We start from the raw sequence: 22,994 nt of genomic DNA, 5'->3' as shown, positions 1-22,994 counted from the left end.
GGGTGGGGGCTGCCCAAAATAGTCATACCAATGCTCCCACCCCCATATAAAATAGCCACAGTCTTTCTGTTCCCCCTTGGGGGTATATCGGGGAATACCCCCCTCCCCCGATGCCCCCCCAGGGTGGAAAAGGCCCACTAGGCTCTGACTTTTTTTTAGCAATGTGCCTACCTGTGGATTTAGGGCCCTAGCGCAGCTGGCATGTAGGGAAACCTGGCAAACCTGTAAATTTTTTAAAACTAGACACCAAGGGAAATCCAGGATGGGGTGAGTTTCTGGCTCTCACCAGGTTGTGCTACCCAGAATCCCTTGCAAACCTCAAAACTTTGTAAAAAAACCCACATTTTCCTCACAATTCTGTTGTGGGAAAGTTCTGGAATCTGCATGGATCCACAATTTTCCTTCTAAACAGCATTCCCCCTGGTCTCCCGATAAAACTGGTACCTCACTCGGTGGGTGGTTCAAGTACCTGTGACAGGCAAGGGCCCAAAACCCTAGAGGCGACATCAAAATTACCTATCACAAACCAACCTGCTTTTCAAGGTGGGTCCCATGAGTTATTGGCCCCGGGCTCGGCGACCATCTAGGGAAACCTGCCAAACCCACGCATTTCTGAAAACTATACACCCAGGGGATTCCAGGGAGGTATAGCTTGCATGGATCCCCCAATAGTTTCTTACCCAGAATCCCCTGCACACCTCAAATTTTGCCGAAAAAATCACTTTTTCCACACATTTTCGTGTGGGAAAGTCGTGGCAATACTGGGCTGACACAAATTTCCTACCACCCATTGTTCCCCTATGTCTCCCGATAAAAATGGAGCCTCACTCTTGTGGGAGGCCCAAGTACCCGTGACAGGCAAGGGCCCAAAACTTATTGAGGCAACATCAAAATTGCCTATCACAAAACGACCTGGTTTTGCAAGGGGGGTCCCCGGGGTTTTTGGCCCCGTGCTCGGCGGCCAGCTAGGGAAACCTACTAAACCCACACATTTCTGAAAACTATACACCTGGGGGATTTCAAGGAGGTATAGCTTGCGTGGATTCCCCAATAATTTTCGTACCCAAAATCCACTGCACACCTCAAATTTAGCTGGAAATATTACTTTCTTCACACATTTTTGTGTGGGAAAGGTGTGGCATCACTAGGCTAACACAAATTTCCTACCACCCAGCATTCTCACAGGTCTCCCGATAAAAATGGTGCCTCACTTTTGTGGGAGGCCCAAGTACCCGCGACAGGCAAGAGCCCAAAATGTTTTGAGGCGACATCAAAATTGCCTATCACAAAACAACCTGATTTCGCAAGGGGGGTCACCTGGGTTTTTGGCCCCATGCTCGGCGGCCAGCTAGGGAAACCTACCAAACCCACACATTTCGGAAAACTAGACACCCGGGGAATTCCAGGGAGGTATAGCTTGCATGGATCCCCCAACGTTTTCTTACCCAGAATCTCCTGCACACCTCAAATGTAGCCGAAAAAAATCACTTTTTTCACACATTTTTGTGTGGGAAAGTTGTGGCATCACCGGGTTGACACAAATTTCCTACCACCCAGCGTTCCCCCAGGTCTCCCGATAACAATTGTGCCTCATTCGTGTGGCAGGCCCAAGTACCCATGGCAGGCAAGGGCCCAAAACGTATTTAGGCAACATCAAAATTACCTATCTCAAACCAACCTGGTTTTGCAAGGGGGTCCCATGGGTTTTTGGCCGGTGGCTCGGCGGCCATCTAGGGAAACCTACCAAACCCACACTTTTCTGGAAACTACTTGGAAATACATTTTTAGCCAATTCTGCATTGGACAGTCACACAAGTTAGGTATCATTTTACGCGGGACACTAAGGAGAACGCTGTGGGGTAGGACATTTGAGCCGGCACGGTGATTCCATACAAGAAAATGTGGAAAATTAGTTTTTTTCTGCTAAATTTGAGGTTTGCATGGCATTCTGGGTGGGAAAACGTTGGGGGATCCACACAAGCCATACCTCATTGGAGTCCCCCGGGTGTCTAGTTTTTAGAAATTATTATGTAGGTACTTTCCCAAGATGGCTGCCGAGCCTAGGGCCAAAATCTCAGGTGCCCCCCGCAAACCAGGTAGTTTTCTTATAGGTAACTTTAAAGTCTCTACAGTACGATTTGGGCCATTTCCTGTTGCAGTCACTATGCCTACCTACACAAGTGAGGTACCATTTTTATTGGGAGACCTGTGGAAATGCTGGGTGGTAGGACATTTGTGGATCCACGCAGATTTCAGAACTTTCCCACACTGAAATTTGAGAAAAAAGTGATTTTTTCAGCAAAATTGGAGGTTTGCAGGGGATTCTGGGTATGAGAATGTTGTGGGACCCACGCAAACCATACCTCGCTGGACTCCCCCGGGTGTCTAGTTTCCAGAAATGTGTGGGTTTGGTAGATTTCCCTAGATGGCCGCAGAGCCCCGGGCCAAAAACTCATGGGATGCCCCTTGCAAAACCAGGTTGGTTTGTAATAGGTAATTTTGATGTCACCTCAATAGGTTTTGGGCCCTTGCCTGTCGCGGGTCCTGGACCCACCCACGTATTCTTGGAATACTTTGGGGAATGCTGGGTGGGTGGAAATTTGTGGATCCACGCAGAATCCAGAACTTTCCACCACAGAAATGTCAGGAAAATGTAGTTTTTTAAAAACATTTTTTAGGTTTGCAAGGGATTCTGGCTAACAGAACCTAGTGAGAGCCAGTCAAGTCACCCCCATCCTGGATTCCCCTGGGTGTCTAGTTTTCAAAATTGTATAGGTTTGCCAGGTTTCCCCAGGTGCCGGCAGAGCTAGGGTTAAACAAATACAGCTAGGCACTTTGCCAAAAAAGGGTAATTTTTCACTGTGAAATTGTGATGTGTCCACGTTGCGTTTTGTGCTGTTTCCTGTCGCGGGCACTAGGCCCACCCACACAAGTGAGGTACCATTTTTCTCAGAAGACTTTGGGGAACGTGGGGTGGGTGGAGATGTCTGGATCCATGGAGATTCCAGAACTTTCCACCACAGAAATATCAACTTTATAGGTTTGCAAGGGATTCTGGGTAACAGAACCTGGTGAGAGGCAGTCAAGTCACCCCATCCTGGATTTCCATGGGTGTCTAGTTTTAAAAAATGTTTAGGTTTGCTAGGTTTCCCTAGGTGCGGGCAGAGCTAGGGTTCAAAAACTACAGCTAGGCACTTTACCAAAAAAGGGTCATTTTTCACTTTGAAATTGTGGTGTATCCACGTTGCGTTTTGAGCCGTTTCTTCTCGCGGGCACTAGCCCTACCCACACAAGTGAGGTACCATTTTTCTCGGAAAACTTTGAGAAATGCGGGGTGGGTGTAAATTTGTGGATCCATGCAGATTCCAGAACTTTCCACTACACATATATGAGGAACATTTATTTTTTTGACAATTTTTTAGGTTTGCAGGGGATTCTGGGTAACAGAACCTGGTGAGAGGCAGACAAGTCACCCCATACTGGATTTCCCTGGGTGTCTAGTTTTAAAAAATGTATAGGTTTGCTAGGTTTCCCTAGGTGCCGGCAGAGCTAGGGTTCAAAAACTACAGCTAGGCACTTTGCAAAAAAAGGGTAATTTTTCATTGTGATAATGTGGTGTGTTCGCGTTGCGTTTTGAGCCATTTCCTGCCATGGGCACTATGCCTACCCACACAAGTGATGTACCATTTTTATTGAGAGACTTAGGGTAATTCATATTTGTAAAGCAACTGTTATTACCTATTGACTTTTATTGAATTTCTGCCTACCAAATGAAAGACAACGTCTAAAAAAGAAGTCATTTTGAAAAATGACCGATAATTCTCATGCTAGTATGAGTATTCCCAATTTGGGAAATGTGCAAATATCTATTGTTTCTAAACTCTATATTTTGTTCCCATTTCAGAAATACATAGATGTCTTTCATACCAATTTGTCCATGTATACATTTTCCCAGAATAATTGCTATATACCCGGTACATAATAAAAAACCATTGCAAGTCGCTGCTCAGTTTTTGACTCTGGGTTCGTCGGGTTATTGGTGAACCTACAAGTCCTATATATTCCCACAACCAGTAACATCCAGCAGATGTACGTATATTGATTTCAAAGAGCTGTCATAATTAGAAGAAGTTACAGGTGAAAACGTTGACACAAAAGACTGTTTTCTTCAACTAATTTTCAATTTTTCCGCTAATTAACTGTTAGTTTCTATAAAGAAACCTTGAAGGATCTACACAAATGTCCACTTGCTGAATTCATAGTTTTGTCTACTTTTCAAAAATGTATAGCTTTCTAGGATCCATTATTGCTTTCATACCCATGTCTACCATTAACTGAAAGGAGATTGAAAGCACAAAAAATAGCAAACATAGGCTATGTCCCAGTAAAATGCCAAAACTGGGTAAAAATGTTTAATTTTCTGACAAAAGTCTGTCATTCCCTAAAATCTGGGAAAATGGTGATTTCAGCCGCACAAACCCTTTTTTGATACCATTTGTAGGGAAAACCCCAGACGCTTTCATTTGCAGCACTTTTTTCCCATTTTCCCCCCAAAAAACAAACTTTAGCTGCATTTTGGTTAATATCTGGGTTCCCTCCAGGGAATCCATAAACCCTGGGTACCTTCAGAACCCTCAGGATGATGGAAGAAAAGGACGCAAATTTGGCGTGGATACCTTATGTGGTCAAAAAGTTACATGGGCCTAAGCGGGAACTACCCCAAATAGCCAAAAAACAAAAAAAGGTTTAGCACATGGGGGGAAAAGGCCTAGCAGCGAAGGGGTTAAAACAGTCCTGTGACCTTATTACTTTCATGAGATCATCTGACAAAGTTTTGTGCTATGTTCATGCTGCTCTTAACTTGTATTTACACACACACTTTAAAACAACGTTTTTATCTATCTGGGACATTTTTCTTTCCCGCCGTTAGAAGCATGTGGCAATTGTGCAGAAGACCCTTGATCTCCAATATTCCATGCTTGCAAGGAGTCTGCTCTGGCTTTTGGCAATTTAACTAGTTTATTTATTTATTTGTTTGTTTAGCACCTCAATCGACCCCGTAGGGGTATCTCTGCGCTTTGGACGGGCAGCGTGCATAAATTGCAGCTACTGCTGGATCAAGAGCAGAAAAGAGTGGTCTTGAGCAGCTTCCTAAATTGCAAATGATCAGGGCAATGTCTCATGAGTATTGGGAGCTCGTTCCAATAACGGGGGCCAAGATGAGAGAAGGCCCTTCCTCCTAATGTAGCCTTCCTTACTCAAAGAACCACAAGAAGATGTTTGGAGCCTGAGCGAAGGAATCTGGAAGGTAGGTATTGTGTAAATTTCTCTGAGAGGTAGGTGGGGCCTAGATTAAACAACGTCTTATGGATAGTGCAACACATTTTGAATCTTATCTGTTGGTGAATAGGAAGCCAATGAAGTTTCAAGAAAAGAGGGCGAGAAGCAGTCCTAGGAGGAGCATTGAGGACTAGTCGCGCCGCCGTGTTCTGGACTACCTGCAGTCTGCTGAGCGAGGCCTCATTGGCGGAGATCAGCAGACCGTTACAGTAGTCCAGACAGCTTAGTACAAGTGCCTGAGTCAGAGTTTTCCGAGTTGAGTCAGGAAGCAGAGGGAAGACTCGGCGGAGCAGGCTCATTGTATAGAAAGAGGAGCCTGCTGTCTGAGCAGCATGTTCCTTCAGAGTCAGGGCTTGATCCAAACGGATACCCACGTTCTTCACAGTAGATTTGGGGGCAGGATGGGCACCCAAATTGACTGGCCACCATTCAGGCGTCTGTAGAGAAGGGGCTTCTCCGAAGAGCAGAATCTCTGTTTTCCCCTCATTGCACTGGAGGAAATTATTCTTCATCCTGTGTGAGATAGCTCTCATACCAGAAGAGAAGGCCGACTGTACAAATGGGGTAAATTTGTCAAATGGAAAGAGCAACTGAGTATCGTTGGCATAGGATATAGGAATTAACCCATCCGTCCTCAGGAGATTGGCCAAGGGAGTGACATAGATGTTAACCAGTGTAGGGCTCAGACATGAGCCCTGAGGTACTCCCATGGACAGTTCCATAGGTGCCGAATGATACGGGCCTAAATTGATGGTCTGGGAGCGAGCAGATAGAAAGCTCATCATCCACCGCAGGGCAGATTTCCTTAGTCCAATTTCCTCTAGTCTTCTGAGCAATATCCGATGTGACACCGTGTCGAACGCGGCAGATAGGTCCAACAGCACCAAGATTGTAGAATGGCCTTTATCTAGGGTCATCCTGATGTTATCCGCGAGCGCTAGCAGAGCTGATTCGGTGCTGTATTTGGGCCTTAAGCCAGACTGGAAAGAGTCTAAACAACCAGTAAGTTCGACATGTTTGGAGAGATGATTGTTAATATGTTTCTCCAGTAATTTGCTCAGAAACGGAAGAAGTGAAATGGGGAGGAGATTGGAAAGATCATGGCCTTCTCTAAGAGAGAGGTTAAGGAGAGATTCAATTGAGGGGGACAATTGGTTGGCCAAGGAAGTGACAACTTTGGCTGATTTAATCTTATGAATCAATTAGTCCACCTCTGTAGTTGTCAGCACTCTAACAACTGAGGAGTTGTCTGTTCTGGTTGTTAAGATGCCATTGGGACCAGAGGCTGATTTCCTGGCGAAACAATTTTTTCATAGATAATCTCTGTTTTCTGGGGAAGGTATAGAGCAATATTGTTGCATAGCGTTTGCGTGGGTACCTCGGAGTTTTCACAGGAATTGGGGTTAATAAAAACGGAAGAATATGATGGTGAGTTTTAGGGGCATTACCCGCCTGGGTTAATTGCGATGCTCTGTGAGTTTTCCGAGCAATTTTTATTTTTTTATGATAGCTGGACAGGGTGGTGAGAAACCGATGTTTGTCCTTATCGTCTTGAGTAGTGCACCAGCTTCTCTCATATTTCCTGCAGAGTTGTTTTTGTACTCGCAGCTGAGGAGAGAACCAGGCTGCCTGTGGACGTTTGGGATGGCTTGGGAATGATTTTAGTGGTGCAAGATGGTCAATAGCCATAGAAACAGTGGAATTATATTTAGCCAAGGCTTCCTCTATATTGTCAGATGCAATATTCCAAGGCATTGAAAAGGAGGTTTGAAAGCTCTCTGCCTACGAGTGTGGAATGTGACCGGTTTGGGTTTCTTCAACTTCATTGGACCCTGGAAAAAAATTCAATTCACGAATGATCGGTCCAGGTTAATTGTTGGGGGGGTTCACACTGAATACTGGAAGAGTTAGAGAAAACTATGTCTAGTGTGTGGCAAGCTATGTGGGTCGGGCCTTCATTGAGCTTAAATAAGCCCAAGAGGGCTAGGTCTGCCAGAAGTATCTGTGCATCAGCATTGGAGGGGCATTTGCTGTGAATATTAAAATCACCTAGTAGTAGAAAGATGCTGCATGTAATCACGTGGGGAGCTAGTAATTCGGTAAGTTGTAGAGAAAATTCGGCTAGGGGCCCAGGAGGTCGATAGACTAGGGCCCCCTTCCAGCTAACTTGAGAGGAGATGTCTATCCTAAGGACTAGAACTTCCATAGCAGCATTGCAACACTGATCCAGCGTGGCAACCTTGATGCTGTCTTTTTGTACAATAGCAATGTCACCCCCCCATCTTTAATGGTCTGTCCAATCTGATAAACTTGTATCCCTCCTAACAGTTAGCTGGCAATGTTTATACCTTCAGTTGGTGTGCATAGGCTGAGGTGGTATTGGGGAGGGTTCGATACACATAAAGGGTCTGATTTAGATCTCGGCTGACCAGTTACTCGGTCACAAGGGTGAAGGATATCCCGTCCAGCAAAATATAAATCCCATTATATCCTACGAGATTTATATTTCAGCCAACGAGATATCCATCACCGTTGTCACAGAGTAACCCGCCCGTCGAGATCTAAATCAGTCCTAGCGATACATTTAGTATCATATTTGGATAAGTGCTTTATTTCATACCAAACATCTTTTATGATTTATTTTTTAATTATTTAAGTTTATTCGGAGCCCTTTATGAAATAATCCAATGGATGATTGCAAATTAGTGCATCTACTTTGTCCTTATTCCCGAGTTGAACATAAACACTGTGAGGAGACACCAAGTCCAGCCTTAACAATTAGAGCCAGTATCTCACCATGATTTTCCAACTATTACAAGTTTTAGTCCCCATAAATGGAGAATTACCAGGTAAAGAAACACACATTTTCCAGGGACTATTCTGTTTGCATTTAATAACTGTGCTAAAGGTGGGTGCATAGTGGGTTTCTCTGTGAGGGCCATGAGGATGGAATGGTGTGGGGGCAGGCTCAGGTGCTGTTGTATTGGGTGGGTAATGATGGAATCTCCCTGTGAAGTAAGATGGTCCAGGTGGGGACCGAACTGCACCTTTGCCCTCTGCCTGCCCCAAAGCCCCGGTGCTATTACTGGACACATTTCTGATTCTGCTAATATTGTGTCCGATATTCTCGCACCCAGTAATGTTATGTCTAGGAAAACTGGTACACTTTGAATCACACAGGGTGATATCCCCATATATAAACTGTATATAAGGAACAGCACCAGAGAATAAACACACAAAATGTCCAAAGGTTCACAAATAAAAAACAACAGTCACAACTGAAACTTGAACACGCCATATTGTGTTAATCATTTAGGTGCTGCAGGTACAATATAACTGTTTGTTTAGCTGTTTATTGGAACTAGGTCTGTCTCCATGAAATACTTAACAAGCATTAGCAAAGACAATAGGCCTGGCTTTGGCTGTCAACCTTTTGGCTTTGTCTATGTTTTAATTTGTCATAGTGTTTGCAAAGGTTTTTTGTTCTGGAAGCTGCCTGCAACTCATCTATCTTAAAAAAAAAAACAGTGGCTAAAAGCAAAAATATATTTTTGATTTTCAAAAGCACATATTACCATAGTAGACCTTGGTATTGAAGGGAACTACCTTGTGTGTCGAAGTGCTTTTTAACAAATGTTGGAAAACTGTCACTCCAAGTGAAGTTAGCCAGTGGCTGAAGTGGGATGATCATTATCCCATTCTGTATGCTGCAGTGACAGAAGAAATTAATGTGACAACAGCAATGAAAAATGGACAAAGAGGGCTGGCTGGAAGCCCATTTGAATAAGTGTATAATAGCTACACCTTTAGGAAAATCGAAAGGTCGTGGGTAATGTCTCGCCACAAAATAAGCAGAATTATGATGTATCATGAGCAGACTATTGTGCAAGTCTGTTTTTATGTAGAATAGAGTGTTGAGTAAGTCAAGATTTAAACAAAACAGAGTTCTTAAGGATTGCGGTCTGTGCCCATCTTGACATTAGCAAGAACAGAGTTCTAAGCCGAGTTCTAAGCCATCCTTGGCATTACCTAGAGCTAAGCTGCATGAACACTGGTAAATGTAGAGCAGGACTTCTAGTGCGTCTTAGCAGTTTCACGAGCAGATCTATCAGTGAATCTGTGTATTAACAAGAATAAAGCGATTGGAGCATTTAATAGAAGGGGCGTGGTTTATATACAGAGTGCTGTAACTTGCAGACTGATCATTGCATCTGGGCAAGATTGGAAGAAATGAACAGGCCAATCCAAAAAAGACAATTTTTACTTGAACATGTTTACGAATATGCCAATATTCAGTTTTGTCTAAATGCGTATAGGTAACAAGGATAAAACATTGGGATTAAAGTGACATACAGGTTTTTGATCATGAGTTGGAAGGAATTTTGTACAGAGATACTGGAGTCAGAATCTAGGTCAGTGGCCAATATCTACACAACAAATTCTGGGCATCATGAGTTTTTAACCCAAAATGGGAGAAATTATTTTGAGTCAGATTTAACAGGTTCCTTACTGTGCAGTTTTGTTCCCTATTTTAACAAAAAAGCTAATGTTTCTCACATGCTCTTAATAGGTACAAGGGGTCGGTGCCAGGTGGAAGGGTATGTTGGGGAGTTGGGGTGCTGCTGTGAATGCTTGAGCCTATCTGGGGGAGCATCCCTGAATAGGGGCAGGTGGTGTACAGGGATGGGCATCACTGTTGCCTGCAGATGTTATACTACAGCAATGGCTGGCAAGACCTAATGACTTTGCCAATGCTTGTTAAAGGTCATAAATAAATCTGGAAAGCTTATCAGATCAATCTACTGAAATGGTCATCAAGTTAGAAAAACAATTCAAACATGGCTATCACCCAATGTTGATATTTATTTAGAGTGTGCTCACTAAGAACAGCTATATCCGGCCTTACCCCATGTATTTCACGTTTTGCCCATGTATCTAGAAATATGCTCTTGAAAATAAACTAAGTATACAATTCTACTAACTTGATCTTGATGATGCCATTCCTCACAATCCACTGCTAAAAGGTTTGGTTCATTTACTTCACTTGCTCACTCAGTGGCACAATGGTATTTTTTAGAGTGATAAAATTGACCTGAGCTCACACCGTTGGCCAGCACACCCACCCTGAAAACTGCTCCAGCAACACTGACAGTATAAAGTAGAAATATGAAAAAGCTAAGAGGTTCGAAATATTTTTTCTACCGTCACCCATATGTTTGAATTAAACAAGTTGAAATCCCCTCATATGTGTTCAGGTACCTTACGTAATAACTAATGGCAAAGCCAATATGTCTGCTTGCACAGCACTCAGTAGCCCTTACAGTGAAGTGGCACCTTAGCTAATGCAGGAGAGGGGCTCCGGTATGCGCTGACGCAGCTGGGATTTAAATAAGATGCTGCTCAGTATTCTTTTATGAGTACCTCTCTGTGGCCTGCTTTGTGTTGACTCTTCCTGAGGGCTAAGTGAAGGGTCGCTGTTAGAGAAAGCAAGAATGGCCCTAAGCAAGCACTAGGGAACATTGGTCTCATGATAAGGAAGACAATAGTGGGTGAGAAAAGGAGGACATATAAAACTGAAGACGAAAAGAAGGAAGGTAAAAGAGGAGAACAAAAGGGAGGAAGGCAATGGAGAGGGAAATCAGAGAGATCAGGACAGCAACTAGAAAGGCATAATAGGAGGTAGGCAATCTATAAAGGAGAGTGGAAAAGCGGTAGGGCAGGGTGTAAAAGTATATGTTGAAAAAGCCGAGAAATAGCAAGATGTGCCATGGCAGTGAAATAAAAAGACAGAAGATGAAGATTGGAGAAGAGGATTAGGGTGAAATGTTATGTTATAATGAATTTGTAAAGTGCAAACTTTCACTCCGAGGAGTATCATGGCGCTGAGTGGATCCCTAACAAACACGATGACTGAGACTGGGAATTGAATTAGATGAGTGAAATGGAGGAGAGGTGGAACTGAGGAAAGACTATGGGCCAGATGTAGGTAATCCCAATGTACTTATTCTTAAATACCGAATTTTAACGATTCGGTATTTAAGAATAGGTAAATGGGTTGTAGATACATTTTCTGTAAAAATTACCGAATCTATAAGATTCGGTATTTACCAAATCGGTATTTACCGATTCGGTAATTGCCATTCATTCCTATGGGCCTGGAGGCCCATGGGAATGAATGGCAATTACCGAATCGGTAAATACCGATTCGGTAAAATCGGGGAAACATTCTAGGGTGCCAGGGTGTCACTTTGACACCCTGTTGCACCCCTGAATCATGCTTGTGTGCAGATGTGGCTCACATACATGCCCAAAGGGCACAGTAGACTTGAAATGTTTAAATGTCAGACTGGCTGTGCGCTGGTCAGTTCCTCTTACCTGCACTTTAAAAAACATTTTGCACATTAGGAAATCGGCTTTTCCTTTTTCCAAACCCAATCTTGTCTTAACATTTTAATCTTTTAATTTTAATTTACATTGTTGTTTCAATACATATTCATTGTGTCCTCCTACTTTTATCACTGCTGTTGTTTCTCCTTCGTTTTATTAGTTAGTGCTGGGGTCAGGGCGACTTTAGCTCATTTTCCCCATTTTTTAGCGCCATCTTGGGGGTTAGCGTTCTAGTTGCTCGGAGAGTTTGCCTAATTCTCCATGGCCATGCAAGCGCACAGCGGGCGTGCGCCGATGGCGCGCCGGAGGTGCAAGCGCTAGCCATGCTGCCGGCCAGGCCCCTTCTCTGGTGATTAGATGGTCCAGAGCAGAACTTCTTGCTCTCTCATTCCCCGCGTGTGGAGAGACACATAAGGTAAACCCGGGTGCATGTAGTGAAGTGGAATGGGAGGGAGAGATATGGGGTGGAAGGTGTAAACACTGTAAATGTAGTCTTAGCGCTGAGGTCAAGCAAGATTATATTGAGAGGGATTGGAGGAGTGCCCAACAACTTCAAGAAACAGGGGAACAGATTAGGGCATGCTACATAAACTGCAGGTCCTTGCCCAAACATGCCGGGGACAAATGGTTAAGTATTTATAATGAAGCTTTGGATGTGCTTTTTCTAACGGAAACTTGGTTAAGGGAAACCTCTCTACCTGATATTGCTCTGGCAGTACCAGCGGGCTATAGGCTGGTGGCTGTAAATCGTTCCAACAATAGATTGGGGGGTGGGCTGGCAATCATAGTCCGTGATAAGTGGGAGATTTCCTATAAACAACTGGAGGACATTGGTCCTATTGAAGCCTTATCCTTTAATATCTCTTGTACTAATTTCCCTATAATGTCGGGCCTACTTATCTACAGACCTCCCTCTTCCCCTGTAAGTCATTTAACGGAAGTCTATGAATACATTGGTAGCCTGGTGTCAAAATATTCATTTTTTACTGTCCTGGGAGATTTTAACCTCCATGCCGACACTTTGGAAGACCCTATGGTTATAAAGCTGACAGATACTCTTCAGGGCTTTAACCTATCTCAGAAGGTTCAAGTGGCTACCCACAAAGGAGGCCATACCTTAGACCTGGTCTTTACTAATGATCAGACCCTAACCATTGATTCCATCCAACAGGTTACTTGGTCGGACCATTTTTTGGTCTCTTTTGGTATATCCAGGGGCCCTAAAGTAAAGGGAGGGTTACCCCCTACCAAGGAGATGAGGAATCGGAGGAATATCACCCCTGCCAACTTTGGTATGGAATGGGAAAAATCCCTTTATCTCTAACTGGAGACCCCTCATATGATATTACTACCTTTGAGACATCAGTAGTTGCCACTTTGGATAAGTTGGCTTCGGTTTTAAGAAGGACCTCGGTTAGAAAAACCCTTCTGCCTCTTGGTTTACTGACAAGCTCCAAAAACTAAAGAGTGCCTGTAAGAAATTGGAAAGGGCCTGGCGACGGGGTTATTTACCGGAAGCTAAGATCCTTTATAGGAGGTCTCTGAGGACTTTCCATCGGAGGAAATACCTCATTATGAAAGAGTATTATTCCAATCAGATTAAGGCCTCTAATAATTCCGCAAAAGAAATCTTTAGGATTGTGGAAAGCTTTACAAATCCCCAGGCATCACAAAGCACCATTCCCTCCTCTAAAGCCTTGTGTGATAGTCTGGCTACTTTCTTTCATGAGAAAATTTTAGAAATGTATGCCTCGTTCCCTCCACATAAAGGTGGGGAGCTTCTCTCTCCCCTCTTGGGCAACTCGCAACAGTGGTCTTGTTTTGAGCCATTTGATGCAGAACATTCATTAGTTGACCTAAAACGGATTAAATCTGGGTCCCCGGTTGATCCTTTGCAGGCAAGTTTTATAAGATCTTGGCCTCAGTACTGAACCCGGCATTAAATTTAATGTGGAATCAGTCGCTGGAGACTGGTATTTATCCGGCTGATTGGAAAAAAGCCCTGGTGAAACCCATTTTAAAAAAGGAAAACGCAGACCCTATGGTCTTAAAAAATTATCGTCCCATATCTCTTCTCTCAGCTCCTGCTAAAATTTTGGAAAAAGAAGTGCAGAGGCAGTTGTCTGATTTTTTGGAATCTAATTTACCGAATCGGTATTTAAGAATTCGGTAATTTACCGAATTCTTAAATACCGATTCGGTAAATTACCGAATCTGAAATGTAGCCACCTACATCCCAAATGCCTAATATCAGTCGGAAACGGCCGAAATTCGGTAATTGCGGCTGTTACCGACCGGTGTTAGGCTTCCTACATCTAGGACTCTAATTTTAACATATGGACCGCCTCCACAGACGATAAGTCTGGAAACTATAAATGTAGTAATGAGCAACATGCCCAAAAAGTGTGGTGAAATAAAATTTTGGATTGCTTGCAAATTTAATCAGTTGGGATTAGTTCTATCCTCATACACCATCCAAGAAAGGCAAAAGGTACAGACTATGGGCCTGATTCAGATCTTGGTGTAGACGAATACTCCGTCACAATTGTGACGGATATCCCGTCCGCCACATGATGATTCCATTATATCCTATGGAGATCGTAATACGAAAGACAGGATATCCATCGTTTGTGATGGTGTATTCTATCCGCTGTGATGTAAATAAGGCCCTATGTATTGTCCTATTGGTGTACCTGCAGATGGATATTTCCTAGCATATATATTCATACATGGTACACTTTCTATATTGGTATTTTCAGATGTTCTAAAACATATGAAAAATAAGCATGGAGCTGCTCCAGTGGTTGATTTTGTATGAAAATGATGGGAAACTTTGATGTGGTTTCCTCAATGCTTTTAGCAACATTTGGAGGAATGCAACAGTATGGGTAAAAAACTAGTGCCTTGCTACTGTAATGCAGCACAAGCCTGGGCATGAACTACCTAAAGTCATTTTGGAAATAGGTACCTCTATAGATTGAGACACCTTAGTTACTTGTCCCTCAGAACTGCAAGTCAAGCCTAAGGCTAAGGTACAGGGAATTGTGAAAGATACATGACCTCAAAAAGATACAAAAAAGTAGAAAGAATACGCAAACTGTTTTCTGCAACAGCAGACTCTGGAACAGCTTGGAGGCCACAAATGCCAATGAAGAATGACCACAGATCTAGTCCTGCCATATCTGCAGCAATGTGACCTGAGTGGCACAACCACAACACTACTCCAGTTGTTAGAGGCACTGCTGTGTACACACGAAGGTTACATCACCATCTGTGCAGTACCAAGCTGCACCCTGAATAGACAAGATCATGTTTGAGAGACTTCAAGTCTATGTCTTGCATTCGGACTGCTTCTTAAATTGAGGCATGCGTGCCCCTATGAACTCTAGACTAAGATATGAATTGAACTGTTCTAGAACTCTGCTCTTTTGGCACTCACCCACAAAAGCCAAATAGTGTACTCACTCCTGAGTCCATTTGCATCCTAAATGTCCCTGCAGAGGGGAGCTCCCCTAGATGGATGGGAGCTACAACAATGGTACAAATGAACATTAGTGAGGCAGAACTGGCGCACCCATACAGAAACCTTGGAAGGGTGCAAGTGGACACATATTGGCTCTAGCCCGTAGCAATGGAGAACCCTATAACTGGGCCATATTTCTATATTCATTTTATATTTTGATTTGCTTTTAAAGTGCTTCTCTTTTTCTAAGATGAGTGCTGGTCTGGAAAGTATATTATAGTGTCTTTTGGCTCACAGTTGTATTCTGAGTTTTTGACCCTCACCATACCTCACCAAGAACTCTTTTTCTGCTCACCTTTCTACCCTGAGAGCGCAGAAACGGTGTATGTGGCCGAGTACCCGAAGACACCAGAGGAAATTACCCCAACCACCACTGTTGTGGCCCAGTAACCTCTGTCTTCCAAGTGACCCCTCCTGCCTCCCCACCAGGGGTCTGACACCCGTAAATTAAGTTGACAGTTTTGTGGTGGTTTTACACAGTTGGATATTTTATCTTCTTAAATGATATGTTGTCCTCATTTTTGACTATATATGTCATTTTATATTATAATTTGCCGATCTGATGCCATCTAGCTTCACTGATTGCCTGATTGACTGTGCGAGGTTCCTCTAGCAAACCAAAAAGATGTTGCAGCTGCTGCACACAGTGTGAACTTTTCTTGCCTTACAGTGACATGTTTGTAGCTGCACCATACAGAGGTTTCCAGGAATCTATGGTGTGTTGCTTACAGGCAATTTAAATAGTATAGTAAACCCTGTGATTAAACAATATTTACACCAATGTTTTTTTATGTATTTATGTGGCAATTGTGTAGTGCAAACCAAGCCGAAAGGCAGAAGAGTGCTGTACAGGGTCAAAGGTGAAAGATACAGGCAATGGTTGATTGGAGAAGTAGTTGGGCTCTGAGATTGGAGGTGATATAGTACTTTATTACAACGCGGTGTTCTTTAAAGGGTGTGTCTTCAAATCTTTCTTAAATGTGTGCACAGATCAGTCAGTCATGATGGATACAGAGGCATCATTCCAGATCCTTGATGTAAAAATAGGCTTGACCTATTGCATTTTTTCACTCTTATGTACATCTTCTTCTAAGGTCTGATGGTTTCCTGGTTGCAGGTGTGTCGAGAGCATGTAAGTGGAGGTGTACTTGTCGTCAAGATAGGCGAGGTGGTGGCTTTGCCAGTAATGCAACTGGTTTTGGCTTGCATAAAGACCCAGTGGAGTCCCATTTGGGGAGGGTTGATGTCATATTTCTTCAGGCCTCTGATGAGATGTGTTAAGCCTTGTTTAATGACTTATGGGAGAGCTACTGTGAAGTCTGGAGAGGCGAAGACTGGGACAGAAATCATAAATCGTTTTTTGAAGGAATTATTTCACTTTCCTTATATGACAGAGCTAGTACTTGTCTATCTTGATTTTCTGATCATGGATAAGAGCAGGAGTTTCATTTGGCAAGTTTTAGTAGCTGGCAAAGATCATGTAAAGTCACATCCACTACAACTAAGTGACAGCACGTTTGACTCTTGTTTCAACATGTATTGTTCACAGAGCTGCATAATAAATTACTAATTATATCAACACATATACTGATACAAGCAATTATATAGAAACATCCATTTTATTCAGCAAAGCTTTCTTGTTTACAAAAATACTGCATAAGAGGCTCAAATTTGTGCTCTTAAAATATGACTTGGAAAACAGTATTTTCTGGCTGGAGTAGCAGACAGCGATTTGGGAGTTTCTCGTCATCAGCTTCTTAGCGTACAACATGTGACTAGATGGGCTACCACAAAAATCTTTCAAGCATACTGTATAATTCAAAGAGTTCTAATGGGCTGGAAGGTTAATGATGTTTTACAAGGTTGCTCATTTGGTTTAGGTGACAGTTTATGGCTGCTTCATGAAATGGCCTAACTATGTACATATTTCATTAATCATATCTTAATATCCCGCGGATATCTTTGTTTTCGAGCCTTCCAAGGATTAGAGGGGAACCCAAGGTCTCAGCAGTTTTCCTGAGCCAAACCTCACCACAGCGTGCGCATCTTGTATTGACCACAGACTAACAAAAATAGCATGCTCGCTGGAAACCTCTGGATGTTGCCTGAGTATGGAAGCATGATGTATGTGTAATTAATGTGCCCTTCTAAATTGCACTCATTATCACAGGCTGATGGCGCTTTAGTTCATCTCAATGCCTCCCACACGAAGGTTTGAGGAGAAATAGACTAGAAAATGTTGCACAGTGTAACGGTACAGACAGTGAACTGGGTATTAATTCTTGTTTTACAGTAAAATGTACCTGAGGGATGATATAGCAGCCCTTGCTTGAATTGTAAAAAAAAAAAAAAAAAAGCCCATGTAAATGTACCTAAAGGGGTGGCATAGCAGTGTTTGTTTGATCAAAAACAAAATTAGTCCATCACTCACAGTTTTCTTAGTAGCCCCCAGCCAGCACTGCTAAATGCCTTAGTTGCCACATACAAAGACTGCCTTGTCTTGATTGTACCTCATGTCTCCACTAGACTGCATTTCTTGTCTCTTTAGCTCACTTTCGAGGTTCTTTTGATAGAGCGCGCGAGGCCACCCGACCAATAGTTTTCGCCGCTTCCGGCTTCAGGGCCCATATACTTTCAAATCACCATATACATTAATCAGGTGACTTCACGAGCTCTACCAAGTTGATGTGTGTGTGTTCCCTGCTAATAATTTTCAGTGCACCCGACTTACCATCCACCGATGCGGGTACCTAATGACCACAATGAATCAGGGAGCTAGCTGTAAAAGAAAGGCAGCAAAATACAAACCCAAACAATAACATTCAAATACTGTTTAAATGACCACGGACAACTGGAAGTTTTAAAATGTTTATCTAAAATTCATTATTTTCTTGCATGAGGTACAGTAAAATAAGGCAATCAATAACCAAGATAACGTAAATTATATAGGCATAAAGAAATAATGACAGGGTAATCATTCAAATGTAATATGAAATGCAGATGGAAAATACTATAACATCTCAGAAATGTTTAAGCATGGACAGTTTATGCATGAATAACTATGGGAGGGCCTATAAAGAGTAACACGCTTCACTTAAGGTGAATGGGCCTTTGAACAATCTAGGCAATGAAGTTCTAGACCATATCAGAAAATTACAAACTGCAATGCAAAATATAATTTCTAACCAGTGAGAAGACATAGGAACAAACCTTTGAAAAATATGTAATTGACTTTCAATAGTTGCGGAAAGGCATGGAAAATATAACATATGCAATGATGAACTTTATTAAAGCAAAAGTTAGAAATTCAGAAGGTGCAAGATTTAAGAGTTTCAGAGCAATATTTACCTAGAAAGGTGTGGAAACCAAACCCTGGCCACGGGTCAGTTAAGGACAGGAAACCCTCAAGGAAGGATACCCCTCAAAGGACAGCAGGTGCAGAATGGACACCCAGGACAGAACAGGATACCCTCGGAATAGGAATCAGGACAGGACCCTCAGGACAGGACAGCAAACCCTCAGGACAGGACCCTCTTCAGGACAGGACCGGAACCCACAGTTCGGAAGCAACGCCTGCGCTCCACCCGCTCTGCAGCTATCGATCAAGACCCCGATTGGGTCAGCGAACTCCCAGCTAAGTGCTTTGCCAGCACTTTAAGGTTCAGTAGAACCTCAGTCTATGGTCAAATTCGGACAGAGTGCTTCGCAGCGCTCTGTATCTTCAGTCACCTATTGAGTGCGTTGGGTCAGTGACAGGTCAGCTAAACCAGACAAGTCGGACGGTTCACTAGGTGAACCCAGGGTAGATATACAGTTTGGGGACAGTGTACCACCCCCCAATGTTGCAAAGTGTCAGAATCCCTTAATTTCGATTGGTCCTAAGGTAGGATTTGGGTAACACACCAATCACGACATAGTGTTTCAAGCCTACATTTGCATAATAGGGTACCGCCTAACTAGATTGGGGTTCTCATGAGAACTGGTGCAGAAATACAATGGTAACTTTAACATTGTTGCTCTGTGAGCACATATGATTGGTTTAGCCGAGTTTTCGGGTCGTTTCTCAGGAGCATCTTGCTCATCACTGCCAACTGGCTGTGTTCCATCAGTCAAGGTCTGTCATGCCTCGGCAAGTCGCGCAGGCGCAGAGGGACCTCCAAGATGGTTCTCGGCACAGACAAAACCCCATTCCCCGCGGTACATGAAAAGTAAGCGAAAACAAATTAATACATAGTAATGTCATTATGAAAGCACATCACAGGATTTATACTTTTAACTCATCATCAAGAAATAAAACTATTGCGTTTAAATGTTAGCCACATTGATACAGTCACAAGAGCAGTGGCACGAGCAGTACCACATGATAAGCACAGCTATGAATTACGCATGCGCATAACTTTCCCTCCACTTCTGCAGACGCGTCAGGACACGTGAGTGTGGCTGACGCATGCGCAGTAACTAAATACAAGCGGCGGCCATTTTAGATGACTCGAGTAAATTATTTTAGTAAAACACATGTGCAAGCTTCACGATCCTTATCCAAACTAAACATAAATGTTAGTAGAACATACACTTGTTACCGTATTACACATAAACGAGGTTCTTGACTTCGGCAAGCCGCAAAATATGCGAAGCTTTGCTTCATCAATCCCCTCTTTGATGATATTTACTATCATCACAAATTATAATGGAACCAGATGCCAACTTTCTTTCACACTTTATAAAGTTCTATCTCTTCCAGCAACCGTTCTAACTTTTCTCTCTCAGTTTTAGTAGGGTGTGAAGTCTTCACCTTTTTGTATATCTGATCATTCACTTCCTCTAATTCAATCTCATCCACACTTCGTTTCACTCCTCTTGCATTTACCTCGTGCTTTTTGGTGCGCTTGCGGTATTTACAGCACAAGAAAATGGAAAGTATAATAAGACCTATAATACCAATTGGCATCAGAATTTTGAACAATAAGCTTTTACCTATGCTAGCAAGCCAATGACCTACATTTGAGAGACCATCTACCAGTCTCTTCCAGGCACTATCAACCTCGAGTGGTTTGAGTTCTTTTGCCAAATTAGTAATGTTTTTCACATATCTTTTGATCTGTACACTTTTATCCGGAATATAAGTGCAACAATGTTGCGCCTTCAACATCCGGCAGACTCCGCCCTCTTTCGCTAATAAGGTGTCAAGAGCAAGTCGATTCTGCAAAACCATTGATCTGATCGCAACCATTTCAGTATTGACCAGCAGAAATCCATGAGCTGTTTCAGTAGACAGCACATCCACTATAGTAGACAATTTGCAAATTCTGTGAGTGTTCAGAACCACTCCCACTCCAGGTATCAGTGCACTGAAAATACTACCCATAATTTCACCTATACTTTCTCTTTTACTACGCACTAAGCCATTAGTATCTTCATTGCTTCCAGCTTTCCCATTCACATGGTATATTTTCGGGAAGACAATACCAAAGTAGCAGCTTCCATACCAGTGATCCGGCAATTTGAAATAAGCCTTGTCCCCACAAATATAATAAATTCCAGGAAACACAGGCTCTGACCCATTTTTGAAACCCCAACCTCCAATTACCTTGTAATTATGTTCGCATTCACTGGAACCAATGAAAACATTATTATAATAGCTAGTCTTCTCGCGGTGAAGACATAGCTTGCCTTTCTTTTCAAAATCCAGCAACAGAGCAGGACCCGCTCCACCAGATGAGGTGCCTTCCATGTTCTCTGCCCACTTTGGCTTTTTCTGACTTTCGTCATTAGCCTTCTTTTGAATTTTAATTCTTCTTTTCTCTGCCATGTTCAGGAACATCTTTTCCTGCTCACGCAAAGAACAAGTCAAGTTATCTCTGTGTGCGTCTGCTATGTCAATGTTACCTATAGTCAGAAAGTAGTCTCCCATATATCTTATGGTGTCACTTTTGGTATGTACAGGATTCAAGTTCCCACGTATAGGAAGTTCAGAAAAGATCACGTCATTGTTAGAGTAATAGTACTGTAACGGTCCTCTTTTGTAAAATAAACTAGCTAAAATGCTACAGGAGATTCCATATGTCAATGGCAGGTGATGGTATGTCACGCCTTCAGCCACAGAAGTAGGTAGCTTCATGCAGACATAGCAATCTTCAATTTCCATAGTCTCTACATAGTGTATTAACAAGTTTGCGAAAACATTTAAGTGTGTCTTGTTCTTAACTCCATGATAATGTAGTCCTCCCTCATCTGATGCTTCTAAGTTCTGTTTTGTTTGTCTCAGGGCTCTTTCATGTCTTGCTACACTCTGTGTTGTTAGCTCCTCACTGTCAGTATTTACAACTTCAGTAGGGACAATGTTAGTATCTTTACTTACAGCAAAGGGAATGAAAATTGTTAGTCCTATCCAGATAACTATCAGTACTACTACACTACATATACACACCTTGCAACACGTCTTAAAACGGCTGCAACTAGGTCTACCATTCACTGTTGAATCAGACATTTTGGCTCAGAAGGAGTTTCTCGACCCCTCTTTTTGGCTTTACACAACTAGCTTACTTTGTGCAAATTCACGGTGGTTCGTCTTCTTCTTCAGCTGAGTACTCAGGGACGGGCTCTCCGTCGCTCACGTCAGTTATATCAAGATCTTCAAGTTCTTCCAAAACCAGTGTCCATTCAGGAGACTTGTACTTTTTGTTTTGTCTTTTTATTCGTTCACTCCTTCTTTTGGAAGAGTCTTCTTCTTGCTCTGCTATCCGAGCACTTCTTCTTGCTTCTGCACGTTTTTCTTCCACTGTCTTTATCCTTAGTCTCAATCTTTTTACAAACCTAGGCTCAAGGTTGTTTCTTTTCTTTAGTCTCTTAGTCGGTACTTGGACTTCACTTTCTTCTCTTATTCTCTTGTTCTCTTTATCTTGTGGCAATTCTTCTCCACTTTCTTCCTCTACTTCCCCTATCTGGCTAGTTCCAGGGCTAGCATCAAATTCTTCTGCCTGGTTGCTAATCTGGCCTTGTTCAGGAATATTTTGTTTTTGGCTTTCGATTGTCTTTGTTTCTGTTTCTGTTTCCTGAACCCGTTCTTCTAACCCTCTCTGATCCTGTTCAAGCACTTCGATCTCTTGATTTTCTTCTGCTCGAACTATCACTCTATTTCTAGTCTCTCCTTTATCTGCATCAGGTGTTAGCGGTGGAGTATCGAACACCTGCTCTGTCCCTGTCTGACCTTCTCCTTCCTCAGTTTTGATGTGAATCTCAAGCGGCTGAGGTTCTTCGCCTGTGCCTTGCTTTTCCTGACTAGTCCACTCTCTACCTTCACTAAGTCGCTCTCTTGCTCTGATAGGATCTTCGGTCAGATCAATCATCGGTATCCATTCTTCTGGCCATATGCTTGGCAGCTCGTCTTCAGCTACTCCTGGCTCAGTTTCCTGGACCTCTTCAGCAGGCTGGATTCTTGGCAGTTCGTAGTCAACTACTCCTGGGCCAACGTCTGCTGTTCCTGCAACCTGACTGGTGCTGGGCTGCTCGTTGTCAGCTGCTTCTGGACTGGCTCCTGCAGGGTCCTCTGCTGGTTGCCCTTCTTCTGCAAATTCTTTGTCTGGTAATACCTTCTGGGTGTGTCCAGCGTGGATCCACTGGGGAACACCTGCGACCTTCACTGCAGTGGTTGTTACCAGGATTACTTGGCGTTTCTTTCCCCACCTTGGTGCCAGACAATTAGATCGAGTGTGCTTCTTTATTTTGACCCAGTCTCCTGGAACCA

Source organism: Lissotriton helveticus, chromosome 12, assembly GCF_964261635.1.
Source record: "Lissotriton helveticus chromosome 12, aLisHel1.1, whole genome shotgun sequence".
NCBI classification, from domain to species: Eukaryota; Metazoa; Chordata; class Amphibia; order Caudata; family Salamandridae; genus Lissotriton; species Lissotriton helveticus.
Note: the sequence above shows the minus strand (reverse complement) of the source record.